This window comes from Pristis pectinata, chromosome 25 (genome assembly GCF_009764475.1).
Source record: "Pristis pectinata isolate sPriPec2 chromosome 25, sPriPec2.1.pri, whole genome shotgun sequence".
NCBI lineage: Eukaryota > Metazoa > Chordata > Chondrichthyes > Rhinopristiformes > Pristidae > Pristis > Pristis pectinata.
This window is the reverse complement of record NC_067429.1, coordinates 2,584,584-2,612,171: the sequence shown is the minus strand read 5'-3', so window position 1 is coordinate 2,612,171 and position 27,588 is coordinate 2,584,584. Positions and strand designations below refer to the sequence as shown.

The window sequence follows — 27,588 nt, the reverse complement described above, 5'->3', positions numbered from 1 at the left end:
CAATTTATTCAGCAGTATCCATAGTTTTAAACCTAAGCCTTTCCTATGCTGAAAAAACATGGGTCAGTGGGCCATACTCTGGTACATATGAACATAGAAACAAGATAGGACATTTGACCCCTCAAACCCATGGCTGATCTGAATGTTACCTTAACTCTGCACTCTCTTCGCCCCTTTGCTTGTCACGAGTCTAATTACTCCTGTCTTAAAAATATTCAGACAAGAAGAGTTCCAAAGATTCACAAGCCTCTGAAAGAGAAAAAAATTGCCTCCTTCCTTTATTAAATGGGGACCTTTATTTTTGTTTTAAATTGAGATGCCTAGTTCTACATTTTCCCACCAGAGGAAACATCCACTTCTCATTCACCCTGTCACGACCCCAGTCTTATTCTTCTAAACTCCAGCAGATGCAAGCTCAGCTTGTCCAACCCTTCCTGACAAGGTAACCTGCCCATTCCAAGCATTAGTCTAGTAAACCTTCTCTGAACTGCTTCCAACACAGTTACATCCTTCCTTAAATAAGGAGACTAACACTGTACACAGCAGTCTGAATGTGGTATTAAAAAAGCTGTATATAACTGAACCATAACCTCCCTACTTATCCCTTCAATTCCCCTCACAACAAACAATCACATTCTGTTAGCTTTCCTAATTACTTGCTGCGATCTGCGTACTAGCCTTTTGTGAATCATCCACTGGGGCACACAAACCCCTCTGCATCTTAGAGTTCTGCAATCTCTCACCATTTAGATAAAATGCTTTTTTACTTTTCCTGTTAAAAAGACAATTTCAGTATATAAGGAACTGTATGTAAGGTTTCCAAATTTGCCGATGATCTGAAAATAGGTGGATGTGATATGGATACTGCAAAGGGATATAGGTAGACTGAATGAGTGGGCAAAAGACTGGCAAATGGAGTTCAATGTGCAAAATGTCAGATCATAGAAATCAGATGGCAGTTATTATCTAAATGGAGGGAGACTAAGAGTGAAGTTCAGAGGGATTGAGGTGTTCTAGTGCATGAATCACAAAAAGCTAGCAGTGAGGTCCAACAAGTAGTTAAGGCGGCAAACAGCATTTTGGCCGTCACTGAAAGGGACTGGAGTTTAAAACTAGGGAGGTTTTGTTGCAGTTGTACAGGGTATTGGTGAGGCTTTAGTTTTAGTCCCATTACCCAGAAAAAGATGAAAGTAACACTGGAGGCAGTCCAAAGGAGAGTCACCAGGCTAATTCCTGGGATGAGAGGGTTGTCCTACCAAGAGAGATTAAATAGTTTGGGTCTGTACGCCTTGGAGTTTAGAAGAATGAGGGGTGACCTTATTTAAACATACAAGATCCTAAGGTGCTTGACAAGGTAGATGTTGAGATGTTTTTGCTAGTTGGAGGGTCTTGAACAAAGGAACAAGAGGCCAGTCATTCAAAATTGTCGAGACCCTTCATCTGGACTGAAAGATATCCTTTCACCTCTTTATACCAGCTATCTCCCCTCTATCTTTCAATCCAGATAAAAGGTCTCTATCCGAAATGTCAACTGTCCATTTCCCTCCACAGATGCTGCCTGACCCGTTGAGTTCCTCGCGCAGTTTGCTTTTTGCTTACAAAGTATTTCACTGGCTATAAGTCATCCTGAGTGGAATGTGAATGGTGGTGTTATAATAAGAACTCTGTTTGTCTTCTATCATGTGAAACTCTCAGAGGAGAGCTGATCAGGTCAATAGACTATTTAGTTGAGAAAGCGAATTAAGGCTAGAGGGTTAGAGCACCATCAAGGAATTTCTGACTCTGCGCCCTTAACCCTGGAGTGCACCAATCTAAATGCATCACGTTTCTCCTTCTCCTCCATCACAAGTCACAATCAGTCTTGTCATTCGCTGGTTACATTACTGTTGATATCAGTACTCAAAACTTATTTTATTTGCCAATTTTTTCTTGGAAATCTTTCTTCTCAGCTGGCTTCTTCCACATCCACTGTCTCAGAACAATGATTGTCAGCAGAATGTGCAACTGCAGGCAGGGGCATCAACAGAGAGCTTGGGGAAAAGGGAGGGAGCAAGTAGACAAGTAGGAATAATCACATGTGAGAGTAAGACCAAATAGCCTCTCCTCACTTCTGTTTGTTATGCTGTTCACTATTACCATTTGATTTATTCACTTTATAAAAGGATGTCCTTTAAAAATAGAGCAATGCAAATGATTGCAGATGTAGGAAGAATGAGTTATGAGGAGATTTAAAAAGGCTCAGTCAATACAGGGTAAAGAGAGGATAGTTATGAGGGATCTGATTGAAATATATAAAGTATTAAATGGACTAGGTAGTTGAAATCCTAAATATTACTTTACAATATGGCAGAATGATAGAAGCAAAGGTCACATTTGAAACTGGGGAAAAATAAATTCTGAGTGGATTATAGAAGGAACTTCATCACACAGAGGATGATAAATGGCTGGAATAATCAGGCAGGCCATGCAGCAAAGGCAGGCTTACAAATCAAGGCTGGGTGACAAGGAGGCAGAGCAGAATGCCAAGCAGTTACCATAGTTTTCAATGATGAAAGGACTCCTTTAAAATGTATCCTACAGTGAAATATTTCCTCCAGTGTTTTAAACTGATTTTTCTAATAGTGCTGGACAAATGGGTTAGAGAGTCTAACCACCTATGTTGACATTCAATAGCATTACCATCACCGAGTCCCCCAGCCATCAATCGCCTAAATTATTGGTAACTCAAATGGACAAGTCACATAAATATAGCGGCTACAAAAGCAGCTCAGGCCAACTCAGCTCCTCACTCCCTGAAGCCTTTCCACCATCTACAAAGGAGAAGTCAAGAGCGCAATGGAGTACTCTCCATTTGTCTGGATCAGTGCAGCTCTAATAACACTCGAGAAGACTGACAGCACCTAGGACAAAGCAGCTTATCTGGCACCCTAAACATTTGTTCCCTCCACCACTGTCACACAATGGCTATGGTTAATGCCATCTGCAAAATGCACTGCAGTTACTACCTAGTTGATTCCACCAGTGCCTCCCAAACCCTACCACCAAGAATGCCAATAGCTTCACACAGCATCTGTGTGTTCTCCTTCAAGCCACACTTGGCAACGTTTCACCATTCTTCATAGTCATAGGGCCTAACTCTTGGAATTCCCTACTAACTGCACTGTGGGGAGAACCTTCATCAGAATGACTCAGCACCACCTTCTCAAGGACAATTAGGGACAGGCAATAAACGCTAGCCTTGCCATCTATGCCCAAGTGCTGATAAATATAAAAAACTGTAACCCTCATCCAAGCTTTTGTTACATCCAAGTACAATCATTCCTTCACTCTCCTGGTGAGCCCCACATCTTAGAGTACAAGAGCTTATCCAAAACTCTAATGTCCGAGTGTCAACTCACCACTGATGACCATCTCACTGTGCTTGTTGATCAATGTTTGATTTTAATGTACCCATTCTTGCATCGGCTCACCTCTCACCATCTCTGTAACTGCATCCAGTCCTGCAGCTCAGAGGTCTCCTTCACTTCCCTGATGTTCATCACACCATTGGCAGCCAAGCCGTTAGCTGCCCAGACCCCAAAGATCTGGAATCCTTTTCACCTCTCCCCACCTTTAAAGCGCTCTTTGAACCTATCCTAATATTTCATTGCATAGTTCAGCGTTGCATGATGTTTTCTAAAGCTTCTTAGATCGTTTTATTGTTAAAGGCACTATATAAATGCACAAAATTGTTGCATTGAGTATAGTCATTTAACGATAACTTTAATCTGTGTGAACAATCATTCCTAAAATGGATAAGGATTAACACGTAGACATAGGTGCACTCAGGGTAGATTATTTCATTTCTCGACCCTGCTCTGCTGTTCAGTGAGATCATGGCTGAGGCTCCAGGATGTCAGCAGGAGGCTGTTACTGAAGGATACCCAAGCTCTGACCTGCTTTTGTAGTCATGGTATTTATGTGGCTGGTCCAGTTGACTTTCTGGTAACTGGTGACCCTCAGGACATTGATGATGGGATCTCAGTGAAAGTAATACCACTGAATGTCAGCACAGGTGGATCTAACCATCGAACACCTGACCTTTCCCAAAATCTTCTGTTAACAAAAACTGACCAATCTCAGATTTAAAATTCAGAACTTACCTAGCATCAATTGCTGTTTGTGAAAGAAGGTTTTCAAATTCAATCACCCTCTACATGGAACACATGATTGAGAGATAGTAGAATGGGGGTGAGAGGAAAGGGACAGTTTTGAAACAAAGAGCTTTACAACTGAACCCAATTTGATTCCCTGCATGTCCAGAAGGTGACAAGAGCTTCACTAATAGGCAAAATGATTGGAGGGGGGAGGCGGGTGGACATTCAAGAAAAAATATTTTTCACCCAAAGAATGGTGAAGGCAGAAGCTCTCAAGGTACCTGTTTGAGTACTTGAAGAACTGTGACCTATAAGATGAAAGACCATGAAATGGGAAGTGGAATTAATTAAAATACTCCTTTTCTTTATTGGATGGGTTGAATAGCAACAATTCTGTGAGGAAAATTACTATCATTTTCTGTGATACTATGTAAGCACACCCCAGCAGGAGCTGGGACCTGTTTGCATTACCCCTTCAGCAAACGTCTGCTCAATCACAGTAGACCAGGGTTTCAACTTCTAATCTGTACAGCTCAGTTCTACACTTTGGGTAGCATTTACCCTATAGCATTAGGGAAAGCTAATTTAAGTGTTGCTGAAATTACACAACTTCTTCCTTGAGCTTAAGCTCTGCTTGTGTCTTTTAAATTTGTAAAATCCACCAAAATGTAATTGACATCATGCGGACTAGTAGATTCATGTTTCATTTTGTTGCATGCTATATTGTCTGCTCTCAGCATCAGAAGCAGTTGAGTCACTACTGTTGACCTGCTGAGGTACAGAGGAAAAACATCAGCCTAGATTCCTGATTGTTATCCACTAACCACCGCTGCACAGTCTGGTAGCCTGGTTATCAGATGTGCAGAGGATGAGGTCCAATTCTGATGCTTCCCAGAATTGACTATCCTGCTAGGATTCCCTCTCTCAAGTCAGGTGGGTGAAATTCCAAAGTATTAGGTTATTCAGTCCAGCATGTCCGTCTGTACCTGTGCCCTATCTTCAGTCATGGTGGCCGAGTGGTTAAGGTGTTGGACTCGAAATCCAATGGGGACTCCCTGCACAGGTTTGAATCCTGTTCGTGACAATGCGTTCTTTTAGGGCAGGCACGGTAGTGTAGCAGTTAGCATAACGTTTTACAGCGCCAGCAACCCGGGTTAAATTCCGGCCACTGTCTGTAAGGAGTTTGTACGTTCTCCCCGTGTCTGAGTGGATTTCCTTCGGGTGCTCCGGTTTCCTCCCACATTCCAAAGACGTACAGGTTAGGAAGTTGTGGGCATGCTATATTGGCGCCGGAAGCATGGCGACACTTGCGGGCTGCCTCCAGAACAGTACACAAAAGATGTATTTCACCGTGTGTTGCGATGTACTTGTGACTAATAAAGAAATCTTATCTTATCATAGACATACGTCAGTACCTTCGGTCCCTTTCCTTCTCTCTCCCACACTCTTCATCTCCCACTGTTCCATATTTGCCACAGTCCGCAGTTCTTCTTTGTCCCAGGCCATAAAATAGATCCACACCTTTTACCTTCACAGATGTTGCTTGACCCACTGAATTCTAGAGTCATACAGCATGGAAACAGGCCCTTCAGCCCAACATCCATGCCAAACGAGGTGTCTTGCTGAGCTGGCCCCATTTGCCTGCATTTGGCCCACATCCCGCTGAACCTTTCCTATCCATGTACTTCCCCGAATGTCTTTTAAACATTGTAACTGTACCCACCTCTACCACTTCCTCTGGCAGCTCGTTCCATATACCCACCACCCTCTGTGTGAAAAAGTTGCCTCTCATCCCCTTTAAGTCTTTCCCCTCTCACCTTAAATATATGCCCTCTAGTTTTAGGCTCCCCTGTCCTGGGAAAGAGACTGTGACAATCATCTTATCTATATCTGTCATGGTTTTATAAATCTCTATAAGGTCACCCCTCAGCCTTCAGTCCAGGGAAAACAGTCCCAGCCTGTCCAGCCTTATAACTTAAGCCCTCCCAATTCTGGCAACATCCTTGCAAATCTTTTCTGCACCGTCTCTAGCTTAATCACATCCTCCCTATACTATGACAACCTGAACTTCATACAATAATCTAGGTGCCACTTCATCAACATCTTGTACAGCAGTAACATGATGTCCCAACTCTTGTACTCAATATCCTGACTGATGAAGGCAAGCATGCCTTACTCCTTCTTCACCAAACTGTCTACCTGTGTTGCCACTTCCAGGGAACTAGGTATTTGTACCTCTAGGTCTCTCTGTTCTACAACAATCCCCAGTGACCTGTCATTCACTGTGTGAATGTCCTGCCCTGCTTTAACTTCCCAAAACGCACTTGTCCAAGTTAAATTCTATCTGCTATTCCTTTGCCCACTCTCCTGGTTGATCTAAATCCCTCCAGCATTCCAGTTTTGGTCTAGGTTCCAGCATCTGCAGTCTCTTTCGTCTTCATTTTGTACTAGCTTTTTGTTACTGTAATTCAGTACTAATTTGTGCTTTACTCTCGTCATAACTCTGCATCTTGTTCTTCAAATATTCATCCAATTTTCCCTTAAAGGTTGCAGTGGTTTCTGCCCCAATCAATCCCCATGGTGAAGCATTCCATGCTCCATCAAATCTTTGCAGAGAGATCTACTACATTAGCGGAAATGCCAATGCATGGAGATGGCAACAGTTGCCACGATGACAAGAGTTTAGAATGGCAGGCGGAAAAAGCACAAATATTAATGTGCTCTCGAATACACCGTTTCAGGTTTGCCTATGCTTGTGACTCCATCTCTCTACTTGCAAGACGGACAGCCTGGCCAAGAGTGTTATGGAGGAGGAACACCAACACAACCACTGGAGGAAGCAGAGGAAGACTCCCATGACCAGACTGCAGAGGGCATGGAGCAAGAGGAACAGGATTCACCTTTCTACACAGGCAAGTCTTGTATATCCAAGCAAAGCTGAGTGGAAACTGTTAACTGGATGGCAGAATGAATCATAAAAATTCTTTGGATCAGGGTGTATTTCACTGAAAGGAGCAGCAATAGGAGGGGTGTTTCTTTGAAAGTGGAACTCCACCCACCCTGAAAACCTGCACTAGCCCTGATGCAGGGTTTCGACCTGAAACGTTGACAATTCCTTCCCCCCACAGATGCTGCTCAACCCACTGAGTTCCTCCAGCAGATTGTTTGTTCTCCAGATTCCAGCATCTGCAGTGTCTTGTGTCCCCACTCACCCCAGCCCCATTCCCCTCTATTTTGCAGGATACAGAACAAAACTAGGGATGAGGATCTGCCACTAATGATTGTTGGTGAACTTTCAGCATGACAACTGAGCTGTACATTAGCAAGCCCTGTGTTCGGTGTATCCCAAGATAGTCCTGTTTTCAGTCTCTTATCTATGCTGTCCATTCTGAGTCTAGAGATCAGCTGAAGGCAGGATCAGGTTTGAACATGGCGGTCTCAGTGCTCATTGCCTGAATTTTCAGGGAGAAAGAGCCTCTTGAATGGTGGCTAAGCTTATGAAGTTTCTTACGATTGCCAAAGCTGTGTGTCCTGGAATGCTACAGCTCTGTGCCCAACGCATTAACATTTAGGAACATGCAGTGAGGAAGGGGACATTCAGCCCCTCAAAAAAATTTCTAAATCAAAGAAAAACTGCAGATGCTGGAAATCTGAAATAAGAACAGAAAATGCTGGAAACACTCAGCAGATCAGGCAGCGCCTGTGGAGGGAGAAACAGAGTTAACACTTCAGGTCACAGATCCTGCATCTGCTGAAGAGACATCGAACTAAAACGTTAACTGTGTTTCCAACATTTTCTGGTCCTATTTCAGTTTGAGTCTGGCACAGGGATCCATGAGGTTAAAGGTAGATGTGCAGCTCATGCCATGACTGAGACCATGACAGTGTCTACATCAATACCAAGTCTGCATGGGTGTAGAAGGACAGAGGGAGACATCGAGTCCCTCAAGCCTGCTCAACCAACCATTTTGATCATGGTTGACCTGTATCTTAACTCTATTTACCTGCTTGTTTCCATATTCCTTAATACCATTGTCGAATAAAAATCTGTTTTGCCCAGCTTCAACAGCCTTTTTGGGAAGAATATCCCAGATCACCGCTCTTCTTTATGAGAATTTCCTGATATCCCCCCTGAATGACCTTGGCTTCAATGTTAAACTTATGCTCCCTAGTTTCAGTGACTAGCTTTGCTCAGGCCATAGCTGAGCAGGGCTGGTTGAATTTTGCGGCCATGATATAGTTGTTGACCAGGGGCATTCTTATTCCAGGCGCTGCCATATTTCCTCCAGTGTCCAGTGTACAGCGTGGTCAGTGGCAGGCAGCAGTGGCTGGGTCGTCCGACAGCTCTTCTGACGAGATGCCAGCAGCATGCCCCATAGAACAGCAGGATGTGGCCACTCAGCATAAACCCAAACGGATCAAGCAGGAGGGGGTCCCCCTGCAGTCTGGCCCCAGCTGTCAGTCTTACACAGGTGGGTGCTGCTCTGGGTAGGAGCCGGAGCTTGGCTAAAGCTCAGGTCACTTATTGTCCCCATTGGTGATGACAGCATACAACAAAGAAATAGGAAATCAGTCCCAGCCGATCCATTCTGTGCTCATCCTCCACGGGAACCTCCTCCCACCCTACTGCATCTCTTATCAACCTATCTTTCTATTCCTTTCCCTTAAACATATTTCCCTCCACTGGCAGCAAGTTTCACAACCCACTGCTCACTGGGTAAAGAACTATCTCCTGAAGCTACTGAATTTATTAGCTACCAGTCTTTAGTTCTAGACCCACCGAGTGGATATATGTCAAGTGCATCAAATCTCCTCATAATTTTAATGTTCCCTCTCAAGTAGCACTTCAATTCCCTTTTATAGAGGAAAAAAAAGTCCAGCTTAGTCAGTTATAAACTCTCAGCTCTGGTATAGCTTTCCCTCATCTTCCTGATAGCCTCAATATCATCTATTTTCATTCATCTATTTTATATGTCATCCAGACCAATCGTCTGGAATAAGCCTTTGCCATCCTCGCCCAGTGACACCACGCCCTTTTTGTCATTCAGTCTCTCTTGGTGTTCACCTTTTAATGATAGCTCTATTCTTTCCACTCCCCCCCCCCCCCCATACTGCAGTGTAAAACGTGTTTTATTTCTGATGAAAGGTCATCAAAATGAAATAGTCTCACCACAAATGCTGCCTAACCTGCTGAGTATTTCCAGCATTTCCTGCTTTATTTCAGAGTTCAGGCATTTTCAGTAAATGAGCTTTATTCTGTGGACCAGGTGTGTTGATTTTTCTGCAAAAGGTGTTAAGGAGGAATGGAACCCAATAACAACTCCAATAATGAACTACACTCAATCAGCAGTGTCGATCTACCCCTTGTTCAGGGGACATATTTGATGTAACTTCACTGATGACTATGCATCCTAGGATAGCTAATACATACATCATATAAAACACAAAAAGATAAATTGCCCTGTTGAACTGTGTGATCAAAACGCTAGACATTTAAGTGGAGAAAAACAGATACTTGGGAGTGTTTACAAGACATTGATTTAATTGTTGTGGGGGTGGGAAAGGGGGAGGCAGGGGAGACAAAGTCACAGAGAGCAAAACAAGAGCAGTTTATACCAGTCAACTGAACTCAGATTGGATTACATGGCTTGCAATCATTTGCTGGGATCACCTGGTGTTTTTGCATATATAGTTTCAATTTTATCTGGCAAGGAGGTTCAGTTCTTAGTCAGTATTTCGACTGCCATCAACATCCTTGGTGGGAATGCAGAAACACCCACAATACTTGATTAACAATTGCTATGTTACCACTACAATTTTAATTAAGAAATAATGTAATGATTTTTCACCCACTCCCTCTCTTTGTTTACACTTAAAGCAGTCTGTATATGAGTCACATAGAGTGGGAGTGCGAGATCCTGCACTAGGTTAGTTGGTCCCAGGCAGCAAATGCATTACAGTAGGGCTTAGTTTCCAAAATTAGGAAGAAGGAAATCTAGATGGGTTTTTACTTCCAATCACCATCTCCAAACCAGCGTTGTGACTGTGTATGTGTGAACATCGGTGGGGACATCATTCAGCTTGCCTGTGATCTATGGATCCCCTCTGAAGAGGTTTGAGAGCCCTTGGAACTCTTTGTCAAAGACCACAGAAGGAGAGACTTTGAATATTGTTAAGGCTGAGGTAGATGACTATCAGATAAGCAAGATGTGAAAGATTACTGTGGGTAGACGGGAATACAAACCAGATTAGCGATGATCATATTAAATGGCAGAGCAGACTTGAGGGACTGACCAGCCTACTCCCAACCCTAATTTGAATATTGCACTACATGAACCTGCCAATTTGGTTTATGAAGAATAATCAGGGTAATGAACATTTGCACCGGTGAGGTAATTGTTAGAGATGGGTAAAATACATTGGGGTACCATTCAGCTATGCAGAAGAGGAATGCCCCGGATGTTGTCTCTATTCTGAGCATTAAATGACAAAGTGATCAGATAACAACACTAGATATAGCTCCCTATCAAATTTAAGAAATCCTTTCAAAATACGTATCTGAGAGTGCAACATAACAGAAGGACTGGGGAGAAGAGGGAGCTGAGGAAGGACATAGAAGGGAGAGGAGGAGGGAGGATAAAATGGAAGTAAAAGACAAAAGTGAAAAGAGGACAGAATGCAAGAAGTGGAAGGGGAAAGGGTAGAATGGGAGGAAGAACAAAAGAGAACTGTGCAAGGAGAGGAAAACAAAGAAAGTTGGGAATAGGGCACCCAGGGCAGGAACAGACAATAGCAAAGTGCGAAAAGGATAGATAGTGCAAGGCAATGGAAGGAAGGGAGGGAGAAAAAAAGGGACAAAGGAAGAAGGCAAGTGAGATAGAAACAAGTACATCAGACAAACAGTGATGAGATGAAAGACGAATTAATATACATTGTGGTGATATTTACTGGGGGGGGGGGGGAGTTGATTACAGAATCACAGGAAGTTTACAGCACAGAACAATTTATTCAGCCCATCTGCAGTTTGATCAGAGTTTTAGCAACTACTCTAATACTTCCTTATGGGGATTTGGTGTCAGATTTTGGGACGTTTTCTCATCTTTCCCTCATTTCTAACAACACCGAAGGAGGGCAGTGAGCCTCTGTCAGCTCGCAGAACAATCCCAACATTCTCAGTCTCCCACTGATTTCCCTGTAACCTATTCTCCCTCAAATGCCCATCAACTCCCCCTATTCTCCTGCCACCCACCCACATTAAAGGGCAATTTACAGCAGCCAATTAACCCACCAGCACCTCTTTGGGATGTGGGAGGAAACTGGATCATCTGGGAGAACCCATGTGCTCCCAGGGAGAATGTGCAAGCAAACTCCACACAGGCAACATCGAAGATCAGGATCGAACCCAGGTCACTGGAACTGTGAATTGGCTGAACTAGCTGCTAAATTACTGTGCTGTCCTTTACTAGATTAATGCAACTTTATATATAAAAATGCAAGTTTTACATTTGATGGAGTATGCTGCATGCAATTACACTTGTTTTTCACTGCACCTTCCCAGCACCATTGGATCTGCGAAGTCAACAGGAGATGCCTGGAACATCACGTGAAACTGCAGCAACAGGTATCCAGGGTAAGGTAGAGAGAGTCAAGACAGAGGAGAATTCTCGCAACTACACCTATCAGTTTTATAAAGGTAAGATTTCCCATTTAATGAGAAGGTTTTGGCCTTAAAATATATGGCAAATGTGAAATAAGGCAATGTCACATTAGGACCTGGATCCTGGATGAGCGATAACTACTTCTCGGTGATTAGTGGGTGCACAGTTAAGGGATCTGTTCAGGTTAGTGTCATTTTATGAAATTTGCAACCAACACCAAGAGGAACAGATAACAGAAAATTACTCTCTCAACAGCCAGGTCAGAGTGTGCTGAGATATAGTGATACAGTACAAGCTGACATTGGTGGTGCCTCCCCTGCACAGAACTAATCTCAGCTGGGTAGCAGTGCCATATAGAAGAAAAGTTTTAAAAAAAACTGCAGATGCTGAAAATCTGAAATAAAAACAAAGTGTTGGAAGTATTCAACAGGTCAGACAGAACCCGTGGAGAGAGAAACAGTTAAATGCAGGCACAAGAGACTGCAGATGCTGGAAATATGGAACAACATACAAAGGAGTTGGAGGAACTCAGCGGGTCAGGCAGCTCCTTTGTGTGTTGCTCCAGATTTAAATGCACTGTTTTCTTTCTCTCTCTCTCTCTCTCTCTCTCTCTCTCCAGATGTTGCTTGACCTGTCAGTATTTTCAGAACTTTCTGTTCTTATTTCAGATTCTGAGTACCTGCAGAATTTTTTTGCTTTTGATCCTGACCTCCAGTGTTCTCGATGTGACATTAACATACTCTCTGCCTGACCATATGAGTTTCCTTCGCGTGCTCCAATTTCTTCCCACATTCTAAAAGCATGCCATTGTAGGTTAATTGCTTACAGTAAATTACCTCAATCGAGGGTAGGTGGGTGGCAAGAAAATTAGGGGAGAGTTGATGGGCATGAGAGAGAATAGGTTAAAGGAAAATAAACTGGAGAATGTATATATTCTCCACCTTCACCCTCCCCACCTGCCTCTCTGTTATCTTTGTCCGCCTCCATCTATCATCCACCTCCCTCTGTCTCCCAAGTGCATCCCTCCCTCTCTCCTAACCTGGCTCAATCTGCCCCTCCTCAGTCCACCTGTCTCTCCACTGCCTCTCTCCACTCTCAGTCCTGATGCAGGGTTTTGGACGAGAATGTCGATAATTCCTCCCACTCCACAGATGCTGCTCAACCTGCGGAGTTCCTCCAGCGGATTTTTGTTGCTCCAGATTTCAGCAGCTGCAACTTACATTACAGGACGTCAATCAGTCCATCAAATTTATGCCGGTATTAATGGGATTGCTCTGAGCAAACACAGACTCAATGTGCTGAATAGACTCCTCCTATTTCATAAGTATGAGACAAATATGATAAAATATTTCAGAATACCATCTAGAAATTGGCATTGGATCACATTGATGAATGGAGCAATTAACCCAGCTTTTTTTTAATCGCTCTGCTATTCAAGGACACCCCATCCACTGCCCAACTCACCCCCTCTCAGTTTGTGTGTGTGTGTGTGTGTGTGTGTGTGTGTGTGTGTGTGTGTGTGTGTGTGTGTGTGTGTGTGTGTGTGTGTGTGTGTGTGTGTGTTTATGCATAGACAAATAGCCACACCAACTTCAACGTCTAGGCTTAAATGTGAAGAGTGCCACCTGTGTCTGAAATCAGACAATCACACTTGCCAGGTGAACAAAACATGATCTGGGTTCCCAAGAAAGGACAGAAAAATGACCTGAAGCGCATTTAACTGGCTTCCTGCAGAGCTCAGTGGTTCAATGCATCATATACAGCCCTGGTCTGTGCTGAGTCAGCTAGTCTCCAGGTGTCATTACAGGCTTCAGCTATGAGGAAAGACTGGATAAGCAAGGGATGTTTTCTTTGGAAAAGGGAAGGGAGAGTTTAATTAAGGTGTATAAAATCATGAGCAGCCTTGACAGAGTAAATAGGGTAAACCTATTTCCCTTCACAGAATCAAAAACCAGGGGCATAGATTTAAAATACAGTAAAGCTCCAATAATTCACTATCCTTTGGAAATCCTGACAGTTTGGATTTCAGTACACCTGACTCTGTTTTCCATGCTCCCCTTAAACTCACTGGGGACCCTATTTCCTATGTTCCCTTTAAACTCAGTTGGTTCAGTGGAAAATTTATTACACTACTATGTAAATTCTTTTAAAAAAAGCAAATTAAATATGTGTTGGTGCATTAATACGAGTAATGTGCATTAATCCAGAATATCTCCCAATTTGGTACCATCAAAGTCTCAAGGGTGCTGGATTATCAGAGTTTTACTATAATTAGTAGAACAAGTAGAGGGGATACGAGAAAAATATTTTTCAACCAGAGGGCAATGAGAGTCTAGAACTCACTAACTTAAAAGGGGGAGACCCTCATCATACTTAAACAGTACTTGGATATGTACTTGAAGAGCCGTAACCAGCAGGGTTACGGATGAGATTAATTTGGATAGCCTCTTTTGATGGACATGGACACAATGGGCCTAAAGGTCCCACTTTGTGGTAAATTTTCGATGAATCAGTCTCCTTATACCAGGAGGGAGGGAGGTTCTGATAAGTAGGTAGTGTCCCTGCTCTTGATCTAGTCACCTCTATTGGTAACAGTGAGTGAGGATAGGTTAGAGTTGTGTTGTGACTCTTGCTCAGCGAAAAGGCTTATCGACACTTACAGCTGCAAAAAAAAATCAATAGAAATATAACTGATTCATTTCTTTAAATCTCCCTTGGAAGGTCAGAGCCACAAGGTAAAAGGTCTCAACAATTGGAATGACTGGAATGGAGCAGCTGTCCGCCAGGAAAGAGAGATTGTCATTAGCCGTTGCAAGAATGCCCCAAGTTGTTTGCTCTAATCAGCTAACAAAGTGAACTCTGAGCGTGGGGTTCATGTGTTCCCTTTTAAAAGTAAACAAATGAACTGCAATCAAAGCACCTTTCATGATGTCAGGATGTCCTAAGGCACTGTACAGCCAGTTAAACATCTCTAGTGTAGACACTGTTGTAATATAGGAAATGGGGCAGTTACTGTGCTCAGCAAGCTCCCACAGTGCAATAATTACAAGATAATTTGTCTTATAATAATATTGATTGAAGATAGCATTGGCCAGGGCAATAAATAGTGCCAAGGGACTTTCACCACCACCTGAAGGTATAGGGAGAGAGACTTGGTTTAATGTCTCACCTTAATAATGAGACCTCAGAGTGCAGCACTCTACGTTAGGTACTCCCTCAGTACTTCAATGGGAGCAATGACCTAGCACTTACGCTGAAGTCTGTTGTATGAAACAAACCTCCTGAAGCAACATCAGTTCCCCACTGAGTCCTGGCTGATAACTTTGTGAACTTATCTCTGAAATAGTTATTTTATGGGCTCTTCAAACTTTATAAAGCTTGTGGCACTCACCCCCTTTTTGCTTCAATCCAAAGTCCCTTCAGGCCAGCAGGAGCGGCAGTTTATCTCGGACTCGTCAGACACCTCATCTGATGAAGCCTCACTGACGCAGCCCCCTATTCATCAGGTAGCAAGCACCCATCACCCTGCAACTCAGGTCAAGCAGGAAGAGGGCTCCCAACAGCTATTCTATAGAGGTAAAATCATTTTGTCTAACTCCCAACAGACAGAGCAGCCCATCCCCAACTACAGAGTAATTAATGCAGGCAAGTGGGATTAGCATAGATAAGCATGATGATTGGCATAGACATGGTGGGCCAAAGGACCTGTTTTTATGCTGTACAACTCTATGACTCTATAATTGCTCATCACTTTCTCCTGGGAAAAGGTTCAATGTGTTATTAACACAAATGTTTTGGATAAAGTTTAAAAAGGTAGAGTATGGAGGCCAGCCGGCAAACATAGAGTCTGCAGAGTTTGAGCAGGAGGTGGGCAGAAGTGACCAGCAGCAGGGAGATGGGACCAGGTGGTCATTGCAGTGGAGGGGATTTGGGTGGAAGCTCAGTGGTGACAAACAAGATGCCAAATTCATATATAGTCTGGTTCAGCCCGAAGCCAGGGAAGGGGAGCAATGTGATGAAGGAAAGAAGCTTGTGATGAGGCATGATTTTGAAGGCACGTTTTTTTTTATATATATCAGACTGTTCAGATAATAGCAACCATGGCACACCCAAGACATTGTTATCCATCAACAATTCCTTCCCTCACAGATGCTGCTTAACCCGCTGAGATCCTCCAGCAGATTGTTTGTTGCTCCAGATTCCAGCATCTGCAGTCTCCCGTGTCTCCACCCTTATTCTTATTTAATCATTTTTTGGGATGAGGGCATTGCTGGCAAGGCCAGTATTTTTGGCCCAGCCTTAATTGATCGAGGAAGTGATGGTGAGCCACTTCTTGAATTGCTCCACTCCCTCTCTGAGGGTAATCCCTCAAGACTAATGAGCAGGGAGTCCCAGGATTTAGACTGGACTCTGGACAAACAGTCTGACATCAAAAAGCAGTGGAGGGGTAGAAACAGATGGTAGAGAGGAGAAACCGAGCAATACCAGGTCAGATGCCTATGGTTAATGTCTGTATGTAGTTGAGGGAAATGAGGGCATCAAGGATGGATGCTTGAGAGAACGAAACTATGTGACGACAACCACAAGAGCTGGTTATCAGAAGCGGGTGTTGAAGGAATATGGAATTGTTGACTGTTAAAGTTAAAGTAGGTTTAAGAAAGATGGGGAAGAATTTTAAATGGTCACAATCACAGGAAATGCCATTTACAACACTGGGCCGGCTGTTTCAGCGCTAGATGAGGTGACTTTCTGGCAGAAAGAATTCAAACAGCAAGTTGGAGAGGGGTCACTGATCTAGGAGGAGGAATTTTCCGAGGGGGGGGATCGGGGGGAGACACAAAAGGGATGTGAGGGGCAGCTTTTTCCCACACAAAGGGTGGTGGGTATATGGACGAGCTGTTAGAGGCAGGTACAATTACAATGTTTAAAAGACACTTAGACAGGTACATGGATAGAATAGATTTAGAGGGAATGGGCCAAATGCAAGGAAATAGGACTAGCTCAAGTTGGCATGGATGAGTTGTGCTGTATAACTCTATGACTTTATAAAAAAATGTTGAAAATGATGCAGTAGTCAATCGAGGCAAAAGAGCTTAAGGTGGAATCTTGAGGAAAGCCAAGACGAATATGGGAACCATTTATAGAGCCAACTAGCTTGGGGTGCTGGGAGATTACTGGGGAATGGGGCTGAAAGTCTGGTGGATGAGATTGAGAGGAAATTGGAGAAAAAAACTAAAGTGAAATGAGGGTTCACAGTTAGGGAAGGTTTGGGTTCATGGGCGAAGGAGAGGAGGAAAGCAGCAGACAACTGAACAAATGTCACCTATCTAGAGACAGCATGGAAGAGGGGTCTACAGAGCTGGTTGATTAGAGAAAGGGCCCTATGTTGTATCATCTGCTTGTACCCAAGAGAGCAGATGATTTCACAGTTTATTATCATATGCCAATGAGTGCATGTCTGACAATGTAGCACACCCTCAGTACGAATGTCAGCTTAGATCATGTGTCCGAGTCACTCAAGTTTCTTCCACCTCAGAAACTACCTGTAAATTAAACTAGGTGAAGACACAAACAGCTAGATAGACAGATTACCAACATACTACCTTCCACTGGGTTCCAAACAGTAGAAAGAAAAGTTAGCTGAGAATCCACCTCCTCCTGCAAAGTGTCCTCCATCAGGACCTGTGGATGTGTTGTGAGGAAAGAACTGGCTGTGAATGCCAGGAATTATAGTCAGGCTCAAAAGTGAAGAGTCACTAACTTAGGGATAGATAACACAGGGCTGCTGATAAAACTGCATCTCAGAAAGAGTTGCTTCCTCCAGGAGGATTGAGGGACAGAGAAGAAAACTGGAAAAGGAAAACTCCCAGGTGCTGTTAACTTTCACTGCTGGTCCCCTAAGTCCAGGGAAAGATTCAAGTAGAATGGGCAGTAATTCACCAGGTCAGAGATCACTTCAATGCAAAAATAGTTTGTTGTGTTTGACAGGCCGGGAAAAATCACCAGATCAGAGGCACAAACCATGGCTCACAGACAATCAGTCGGATGAGATCATGAAGACCAAGACCCCAATTTATCGCACAGCTGCAGCACGCAGCAGACATGAGCGAATATTGCAAGAAGAGGAGTCCCCATCTGAAGGGCAGCATAACCAGAGCACACCATACAAAGGTACTGTCATCATATCGATCCACAAATAGCAAACTGTACACTCCCGTAAATTTTTTAAAAACGCAGATTCTGAAAATCTGAAATAAAACCAGAAAATACTGGACACATTCATCAGGTCTGACACAGGGCTTTCAATCTGAAATATTAACTCCGTTACTTTTTCCACAGATGCAGCCTGACCTGCTGATGGTTTCTAGCATTTTCTGTTTTTATTGTAAGCTCTTGTAGTTCAGCTGCAGTGCAGTAGGTAGCACCCTTGACTCTGAATCACATGGCTCTATTTTTAAATCATGCTCTTAAACTGATACTCCAGAGTAGTACTAAGGAAGCACTGCACTGTCAGATGTTTTGACTCACAGTTGAGACATTAAATAGAGGTCCGATTGGATATAAAAGATACTGTGGGATAACTTTGACATTTCCACAATGTCCTGACCTACATTTACCCCTCAACCAACATCAGTAAAAAAACAAATTATCTGGTCATTTGTTGCATGCTATTTGGATTCATATTTCCAATCTTACAGCTGTCAATACACTCAAAAGAACCTCATTGACTGTGAAGCACTTTGGGACACTCTGCAGATTGTGAAAGGTGCTACAGAAATGCATATATTTATTTTCTTTCAGAAACAAATCTTCCAAGTGACCAGTATCCTGGGACATAATACTTTCCTTTCTGTGGTTTAGGAAGTACAACAAACTGATTTATACCTAAACACTGGTTTGACTCATGGATGGCACCTTGTTCACCTAGAGAGTGAGGCACTGCCTGAAAGGATGGTTGAAGCATTTAAGTAGTATCTTTTGCAAGAAAGTAGTAGCAAAAGTAGACCACACAACCCCCTGACCCTGCTCTGCCATTCACAAAGATCACATCGTATCTGACATAGAAATGGAAAAATGCTGGAAATACTCAGCAGGTCAGGCAGCATTTGTGGAGATTGCAATAGATTTAATGTTCCAGATCAATGATGTTTCTTCAGAACTTGGAAAAGTTAGAAATAAAACAAGTTTCATTTGCAGAGAAAAGGGGTGGGGGTAAGAGGGCAAAGAGGAGGAGGAGAATGTCTGTGATAGGATGGAGACCAGGACACTGAATGACACAAGTGGTGGTGGTGTTGGATTGAGTGAGGGTGGTGAAGGCTCATGAACAACAAAAGCTTTGTGTGCAGAAGATGTAAATATTAGGAGGCAACTGAAATCAGAAATCCCAGAAGAGGACTGGGGGTTCGGTTGGGGGGACGGGGGGGGGATGGAACGTTGCTGGGAGGGTGGAGGGAAATAAATGCTGGAGATCTGAGATCCAAGACTGGAATGGTTGGTTATCTGAAATTATTCAATTCAGTATTGAGTTATAAAGGCCATCCTGTGCCGAGTCAGAGGATGAAGTGCGGTTCCCCAAACTTGCATTGAACTCTATTGGACCAGTGCAGAGAGGTCAGAGTAGCATGGGACCGAGAATTAAGTGAGCAGCAACTGGAAGCTCATGGTACCCATGCAGACCAACTCCAGTTTCCCGTCATTTTAATTTTCCACCCCATTCCATCCTGAACTCTCTGTCTTAGTTTTTCTACACCAATACACAAATGGTCAAAGTAAGCTTGAGGAGCAACCCCTCATCTTCCGACAGCACGTTACAATCACCTGGACGCAACAGTGAATTAATAATTTTAGATAATTAGTGATGTCAACATAGAACATGTCAATCTTTTATTTCACATTTGCAGCATTTAGTTCTTTGTTCTCTTCTGGTGTTTCAGATTCTGTTTGTCTCCTGCGATTAACATCCCGACCAGACATGGCTGAGATTATTCAATGGCCTTTCCCATCCTTTTTTACCTAGCATTGCTATCACTCATGTTGTCGCATCTCTGTTGGCTTCATCCTATCACCCACCTTCCCTTTTGTTCCCTCCATCCCTCCCTCATTTCCTACAACTTAAAATTTGTTTTATTTTTATCTTTCCCCAATCTGATGAAAGGTCATTGGCTTCAAACTTTAACCTCGTTTTCTCTCTCCACAGATGCTGCTTTACCTGCTAAGAACTTCCAGCATCTGCATTATTTTGCTCTGACTTTATCCTCGACTCCACCTCCTGTTGGTTCCCAAAATCCTGGATTCAACAATGGTCAAAAAAATCAAGCTCAGCTTTAGCATATTCTACTCAATGACTTGACATCCTCAGCTCTTTGGAAAAATATTCACAACCCTCAAAGAAAAGAAATTACTCCCTATCTCAGTCTTAAATAGTCCAAGGTGGTGAATTCCCCTGCTACAGGAAACATTCTCAAATGCAGGTCATACCACTTTCCCTCAGAATTCTAAACATTTGAATGCGATCATCTCTCCTTCTTCTAACGTGTTCTAATTAATCTAAATTTCCTCATAAGAGAACTACCACACACACCCCATCTCCTCCCCAATCCCAGGAATCAATCCAGTGAACATTCTCCGAACTGCCACTGAGAATATGTACCCCCTCCCACCCGTTTGCAGTACTCCAGGTGTGGTCACGTAAATGTCCTCAACAATTGCAGGAAGACTTCATTTTTATTTCCTCTATTTTCCCTCCCTAAAGGTCAACATCCCATTAACCTTCCTAATTACTCGCTGTACTGCATATTGACTTTTTGCTTCTTGTGTGGGAAACCCAGATCTCTCTGAACACAGATGTTTAATGGTACCACACCATTTAGATAATAATCTGCTTTTCTATTATTCCTACCTCAGTGGATAACATCATATTTCCCCCCATTATACTCTGTCATCTGTTTTTCCTGCTCAGTTGAACTGTCTTTATCCCTTTGCAGATATTTTGCATCCTCAAAGTTTACTTTCCCACCTGTATTCATATCACCAGCAAACTTGGTTCTTTCATGTCATTTATATAGATATAAATAACTGAGGTCCCATCACTGATCCATTAGGGACCTCAATAGTTATATCTTACCAACCTAAAGATGACCAATTTATCCCAACTCTTTTTTTCTATCTGTTAACCAATTCTCAATCCACGCCAATATATTACCCTGAAACCCATGAGACTTTATCCAGTAATAACCTAGAGAAGAGATGTGCACTTTTATGGAACATTTTACCACTCTGGATATCTCATAGCTCTTAGCCACCAATTGAGTACTTTTGGAATGTAGATATTGCTATAAATGTTGGAAATTTGACAATTTTCACACAGCAAGTTCCTATAAGCAGCAAGATGGTAATGTGTAGATAATCTGTTTTCAGAATGTTGGTGGAGTGATAAGTGTTGGGTGAACTCCAAGAGAAGTTTCCCTGCTCTTCAAACTTTTACAATCACCTATTATCCCATTCACAAAGCAATGAGAAGCCTGGAAATTTACTATTAACACAAAGAAATTGCAACATTGGTGCTAACGTTGTCACATAAATAGGAACTCATGGATCTGATCTGATTTCGAAGCAGAAAGGCAGAAATAAAAAGTCTCAAACCACTTGGGTTTGATGCTAGACCAAGTGTAGTTCTGAAGATAAGGTTTACAAAGCTGTCTCAGGGAAACAATAGTCATATCTATACTGTACGCAACTGTCCAGATTCTAAATGTTAAGCAGCTAGGAGACATGCCTCTACATAAATAAAGCTTCCCCTCAGTTACATTTCAACCAACAGCCCACACCCTGGAACTGTACATCAACACTAATGGAAATGCAGGCAGGTGAAGGAAGAAGAGACAAATAATATCCATTTCTTGTGTTATTCTTTCTTCTAGGGAAGCAGACACTCACACAAGTCCTTCAGCAACTGGGGACTCAACGTCCTTTACGAGGCTTGTACAACGAATTCCCAGGGTCTTTTGAAATGCCAGAAGAACTATCCCACGACCAATATAGAGCACAGAGAAGCGAGGATTCCATATTCAAGAGAAGAAATCAGTTTTGTAAAGGTACATTCATGTAGCAGAGTTTCAATGCACGTTGAAGTATTTTACCAATGGGTGTGCAGATAAGATTTCTAGCCTCCTACACAAGCTATGAAAACACATAAACTGAGGCTCTTCTCCTGACCAATCATCCTCTGTGCTTGCCTCTGACGTCAATGACTCCATAAAAATTCTTTTTCAATCCCTGACTGGTCCCGAGGTCTAACGTAATGTTAGATGATCTCAACTCAGAGGCAGCATGAAGATGCTAAAACTGATGTCAGTCCCGGGGCTGAAGGAGAGAAGGTAGCTCCCTGGCAATATTAAGTGTGCTCTCCTGGAAGTTGCGTACATGAGTTCCACAGACAGCCTTCCCGTACCAGAGCCTTGATTTCAATCACTGTTAGTCAAATACTAATGTGGGCATTACCCAGCTATGCAAACATGACTTACTGCATTTAGAACAAGAGGGAACAGGTTGCAATTCCTTCAGACGCATTTCTCTCTGGCTGGCAATCAAGCTATGGGTCAGAGGGCAGTTGAGGATGGTGCAGGGTGGGGGTGCGGAAAGGAAGCAGGGGTTGGAGAGAAACTTTCCAGCTAGTTTGCGTTTTGATCTTTGTTCCACCTTTCTGAGGGGATGATATGGTGGGATGTAAGTACCTGCACTGTGCATTACCCCGGCTGGGGAAGGTAATGACTCTGCGCCTGTCATTCTGATGTGTCTGCTCATTCATTAAGGTGTTTGAATGAGTAGCGGTAACATCAACATTAATGCAGCTGGAGCCACAAAAATCTGGGCTTGGTGGCCCAGGTTCTTTCGTGGGGAGAGGTTTGAAAAGCACACGAAGCACTGACTAACATGGGGCAGAATCTCTCTGACGCTTGAACTGAATGCAGTTTCCATTCTGTTTTGACACTTTAGGTGAGAACAGTTACAGAAGGGAGCTGGCCCCTGCTCCCAAGGTGCCAGGGGGGTGCACGAAGAAGTCCGAGCTGGCCGCAACTTCTCTCCTGCGCAATGTATATTTTGCAGCCAAGGAGATGATCCCCAACTCTTCAACCGAAGCTCTGAATGAGTTGTGCTTGATTCAGGGGCTGGGTGACCTGGCAGACCAGCTCAGCATCTACCAGCGCGACAAGTCGATTGAGGAGTTCCAGCAGGCCATTGCCGAGGTGTTGGAGGAGGGAATCCTGAGACGGGCACGCTCCTGTAACTGTTTCAGCATCCTGATCGACCAGTCTGAAGACTGCTTCGCCGAGCCCTGCCTGTTCCTGTACCTTCGAATCATTGAGCACGTTGCGGGAGGGTATGAGCCCAAAACCTACTTGCTGGCGGTCAAGGAATTGCAGGAGGAGGTGACAGCAGAGAAGATAACAACAGGGTTAACTCAGGTGCTGAAGGAGAAGGGTCTGGACTTGAAGCTGATGTGCGGGTTGGCGATCGACGGCACGGCAGTCTCGGCTGAGTGCAGGGGCAGCGTGGTGGCCGAGCTGAGGGCACAGGTTCCTGGGCTCCTGTCCATCCGCTGCATTGCTCACAGACTGACCCTAAGCTGCGTGTCTGCAGCCGACACCGTGCCCTACCTGGTGAAGTACCAGCAGGTCCTCCACTCCGTTTACACGCACTTTGCGGAGTTGCCCAACGGCGGAGATGGGCTGGAAGCCATGCAGAAAGTACTCAGCGACCGAGACAAGCAGAGCAGCCCCTTCAGAGACATATTTCCGTCTAGGTGGCTCACAGTCAGGGCTTCGGTGGAAGCAGTAATCCGCAACTTTGGCAGACTCATCCCACTGCTCCGGGACGGCCGCTCAGCCAGGGGTGCAAGGCTAGCAAAGACTCTGTGCACCTACAAATTCCTGCACTGTAGCCATTTTCTGGCCGACGTTCTCCACCAACTCGCCATCCTGGGGAAGAGTTACCAGAGCCCAGACGTCGACTTCTCCATCGTGCATCCTCTGTTGAAGTCGACGGTGACCACCATCAATAAACTGGGTGCCGGCAGCACTGGGGAGACACTCAAGCACCTTCTGGCCGCACTGCCGGCCAGTGCATGTCCCCCTGACGGCTCCTTCACCTTTCAGAGCCAGCTGATAAAGGACGGGTCCCGCCAGCGAAGTGAGGCGGAGAGCACCTGCGCCGCCTTCCTGGAGAACCTCACTCAGGACCTGAGGGCCAGGTTTTCGGAGGCTCAGGACGCCGACACGATGACAGCTATGACTGCTGTCTTCGACCCCACTCACCCCTCAGACTCCAAGACCCGGCACATCCAGACCCTGACCGACTACCTGTCTTCTCTGGGCAGCCAGCGTGACAAGGACCACTTTGAGATGAGTTGCAAGCAGGAGCTGATCAGTTTCATGAACTTCGTGGAGTCGCGGCCAGGTGTCCACACGCTCACCAACGCCAGGGACGTGTGCCAACTGGCCCTCAAGCAGAAACTCATGTTCCCCGTGGTGGGATCGCTGGCGGAGCGCTTCCTCACCCTGCCCATTCCCACCGCCCAACTGAAGGGACTGTTCAACAGGCAACACACGCTGCGGAGCAGGCTGGGGGACTCACTCACCACCACGTCGCTAGAGAACCTGCTGAAGATCACAATGCACGGGCCTCCCATCAAGGAGTTCAACTTCAAGGCTGCCTACCAACAGCTGGCGCTCCAGCAGAGCTAACTGCAGCTGAGCCACAGGCTGTAACTTGCACAGGGTCTTTGCTTGCTGCCACTGGTTTACAAGCCAGAACGAAAAGGGAAGCCAATCTATCGCCAAAGTCTTGGAACCCTTGGATATGACATGGCTTCTCAGTGAGACTTGTGCTTTCTAGTAGCCAAAATGTACAGAAATTCTGGATAAAATATTTGTGATCTGACCAAAAACTCTCCCTCACTCTTTTTATTTCAAGTAAGTCGACACTATCGATGATCAACAAACAATGTGCTGGAGGAACTCAGCAGGTTGAGCAGCATCTGTGGGTGGGGAAGGAATTGTCAACGTTTCAGGTGGAAACCCTGCTGCTGGACATCATTTGTTGTTATTTCCATTCTCCCCACAGATGCTGCTCGACCCACTGAGTTCTTCCAGCAAATTGTTTGTTGCTTCAGATTCCAGCAGCTGCAGTCTCTTGTGTCTCCAGTCACCACTAGGGGTAATTTACAGCAACCAAGTAAACTATCAACCCCAAGCACCCCCAAGAAACCCATAGGGAGAACACACAAACTCCATACAGACAGCACCAGAGGTCACAATTGAATCCGGGTATCTGGAGCTGTGAGGAAGCACTCTAACCACTGCACTGCCTCAGCCCTTTTAACTCTCAAATTGCTTTCTGGGGGAGTGACAGAACCCAAAATAACAGCTTCCTTTTAAAAGAAGGGAAAGGCTTTAGTTATAAATTTTAATAGTGGGGTTACATTTGGTACTTTCCAATCTGTAGGAACCATTCTAGAACGTAGAACATAGAACAATTACAGCACAATTCAGGCCCTTCGGCCCACAAAGCTGTGCCGAACATGTCCCTACCCTAGAAATTTCTAGGCTTACCCATAGCCCTCTATTTTACTCAGCTCCATATACCGATCTAACAGTCTCTTGAAAGACCCTATCGTATCAGCCTCCACCACCATTTCCGGCAGCCCATTCCACACACTCACCACTCTCTGAGCAAAAATTCTGTAGGAATTTTGAAAGGTGACAACCCACGTAGCGTTCATCTTTTGAGCCGACTCTTTCAAAGCCTATTAATATCCCTGCAAGGTATATTGCAAACATAAAGGGAACTATATTGCGTGTCTGCTCTTGTGTACATAATCTGTGCTCATATCGCACCCAGGGAGATCCCATAAACACTGGCGGGCTCACTATCAGACCGACTTAGCAACATTGGTCAAAACAGGAAAATAGATTTTATTGCAGTGATTCAATGTTCTGTGAATCTCATGGTTTCCAAATTATTTAGACCTAGAGCACAGATCCTCCCTTTTCCACTCCCAAGCTAAAGAACATCAAGACATTAGAAGCAGAGTCCTCTTGTCTGCTCAGCCATTCAGTAAGATCATGACTTAGCTCAGCACCACCTTCCTGCACTAGCCCCATATCGCTTGGTTCCTTTAATATCTAAAAATCTTATCAATCTCTACCTTGAATGTGCTTGGTGACTGTGCCTCCACAGCCCTCTTGGGTAAAGAACTCAAAAGAGTCACGATTCTCTAGGTGAAGAGATTTCTTCTCATCTCAGCCATGAATAGCAGACCCTTAATGTTGAGACTGTGATCCCTGGTTCTAGACACCTCAACTGGGGAAATCAACATTCATGTACCCACCCTGTAAAGCCCCAGAACAATGTTGTATATTTCTCCTCCATCCTCCACCTTTCTATTTCTTTTATTGAAGTGGATGCCACACATTTTTCCATATTCCTGTCTATATCCCCCTGAAGCCTCTCTGCATCCTCCTCCCAGCCCAGCCCAGACCACTGCCCAGCTTTGTATCATCAGCAAACTTAGTGTCCTCATCCAAATCACTGATATGGTTGTGAACAGTCTATGCCCCAGCGCTGATTCCTGCAGCGCCCTAACTAGTTATGAAATCCAGATTTGAAAATGACCCATCTATTCCTACTTTGTTTTCTGTTTATTAACCAGTCCTCAATCCACACCAGCATATTACTCCCAATACCGTGCACTCTAATTACCTTTGAGGGCCTTCTGATAGTTCAGATACATCACATCCATTCACTCCCCCTCATCTATTCTGCTACTTGCAACCTTAAAAAAATCCAACAGATTTGAGAAACGTGACTTCCTTTTCATAAGTCCACACTGATTCTGTCCGATTCTATTATTATTTTCCAAATGCTATAATAAATTCCAGCAACTTCCCAACCACCAGTCAGATAACTTGGTGCGTGGTTCCCTGTTTTCTCTCTCCCTACCCTCTTTTTCCACCTTCCAATGCGTAGGAACCATTCTGTATGAATTCTGAAAGGTGATAACCATGTATTCACTATCTATAGAGCTGACTCTTTCTAAACCTTAGGTGTTAGTCATCAGGTCCTGGGGATACACCGGCTGTCAGTCTCATTAATTTCTTCTAAGCCATTTTGTTTTCGTTAATGCTAATACCTTTCAACTCCTCACTCACTCCACACTTTTGTTCTTCACTGTTTCTAGGAGGTTTCCTGTGTCTTTTGTGAAGACTGACAAAATATTTGTTTACTATCTCTGCCATTTCCTTTCTTCCCAATGTAATTTCTCGTGTTGGGGCCCACATTAACTTTTGCTAAGCTTTTCATATATGCTCTTTTTGGGAACGTTATTGGCTTTTTCCTTTGATCTAAAAGTATCTTTAACCTTATTAGCCAGGGCTGGACCACTTTTCCTTTTTGAGATAGGGATATAAAGAGCCTGAAAGAGACAAGGCACAGAATGACTCAGATATTGATGAACATAAACCACGTGTCTGTCCAACAAGGTCTCTCCTAAGATGCCAACTACAACCGGATGTACTCCTGGAGGTTTCATTACATAACACGATTTCTTCTAAATTTCCCTATGATTTTTGATATGGTTTTGCTCCCACAAGTACTTGTAGATTCATCATTTAAGTCTTGGAGAATCCAGAGCTATATTGGTGGGTGGCAACCCTACACCACCCATGGTAGTTCACCTTTCAATAAGTCAATGTTACCTTCTGCATCTTCCAGTGCTGCCTGACCTGCTGGGTGTT

General features: G+C 44.0%; 1 protein-coding gene and 1 non-coding gene across 4 annotated transcripts in view; one reads left to right on the top strand and one right to left on the bottom strand.

Moving 5' to 3' along the window:
- LOC127582913 (sorting nexin-11-like) overlaps positions 1-27,588 on the bottom strand; it is a 92,041-nt gene that overhangs the window by 40,418 nt on the left and 24,035 nt on the right. The window lies entirely within an intron of this gene.
- trnas-cga (transfer RNA serine (anticodon CGA)) lies at positions 5,139-5,220 on the top strand. Its single transcript has one exon. It is a non-coding gene; the product is annotated as a tRNA-Ser (tRNA).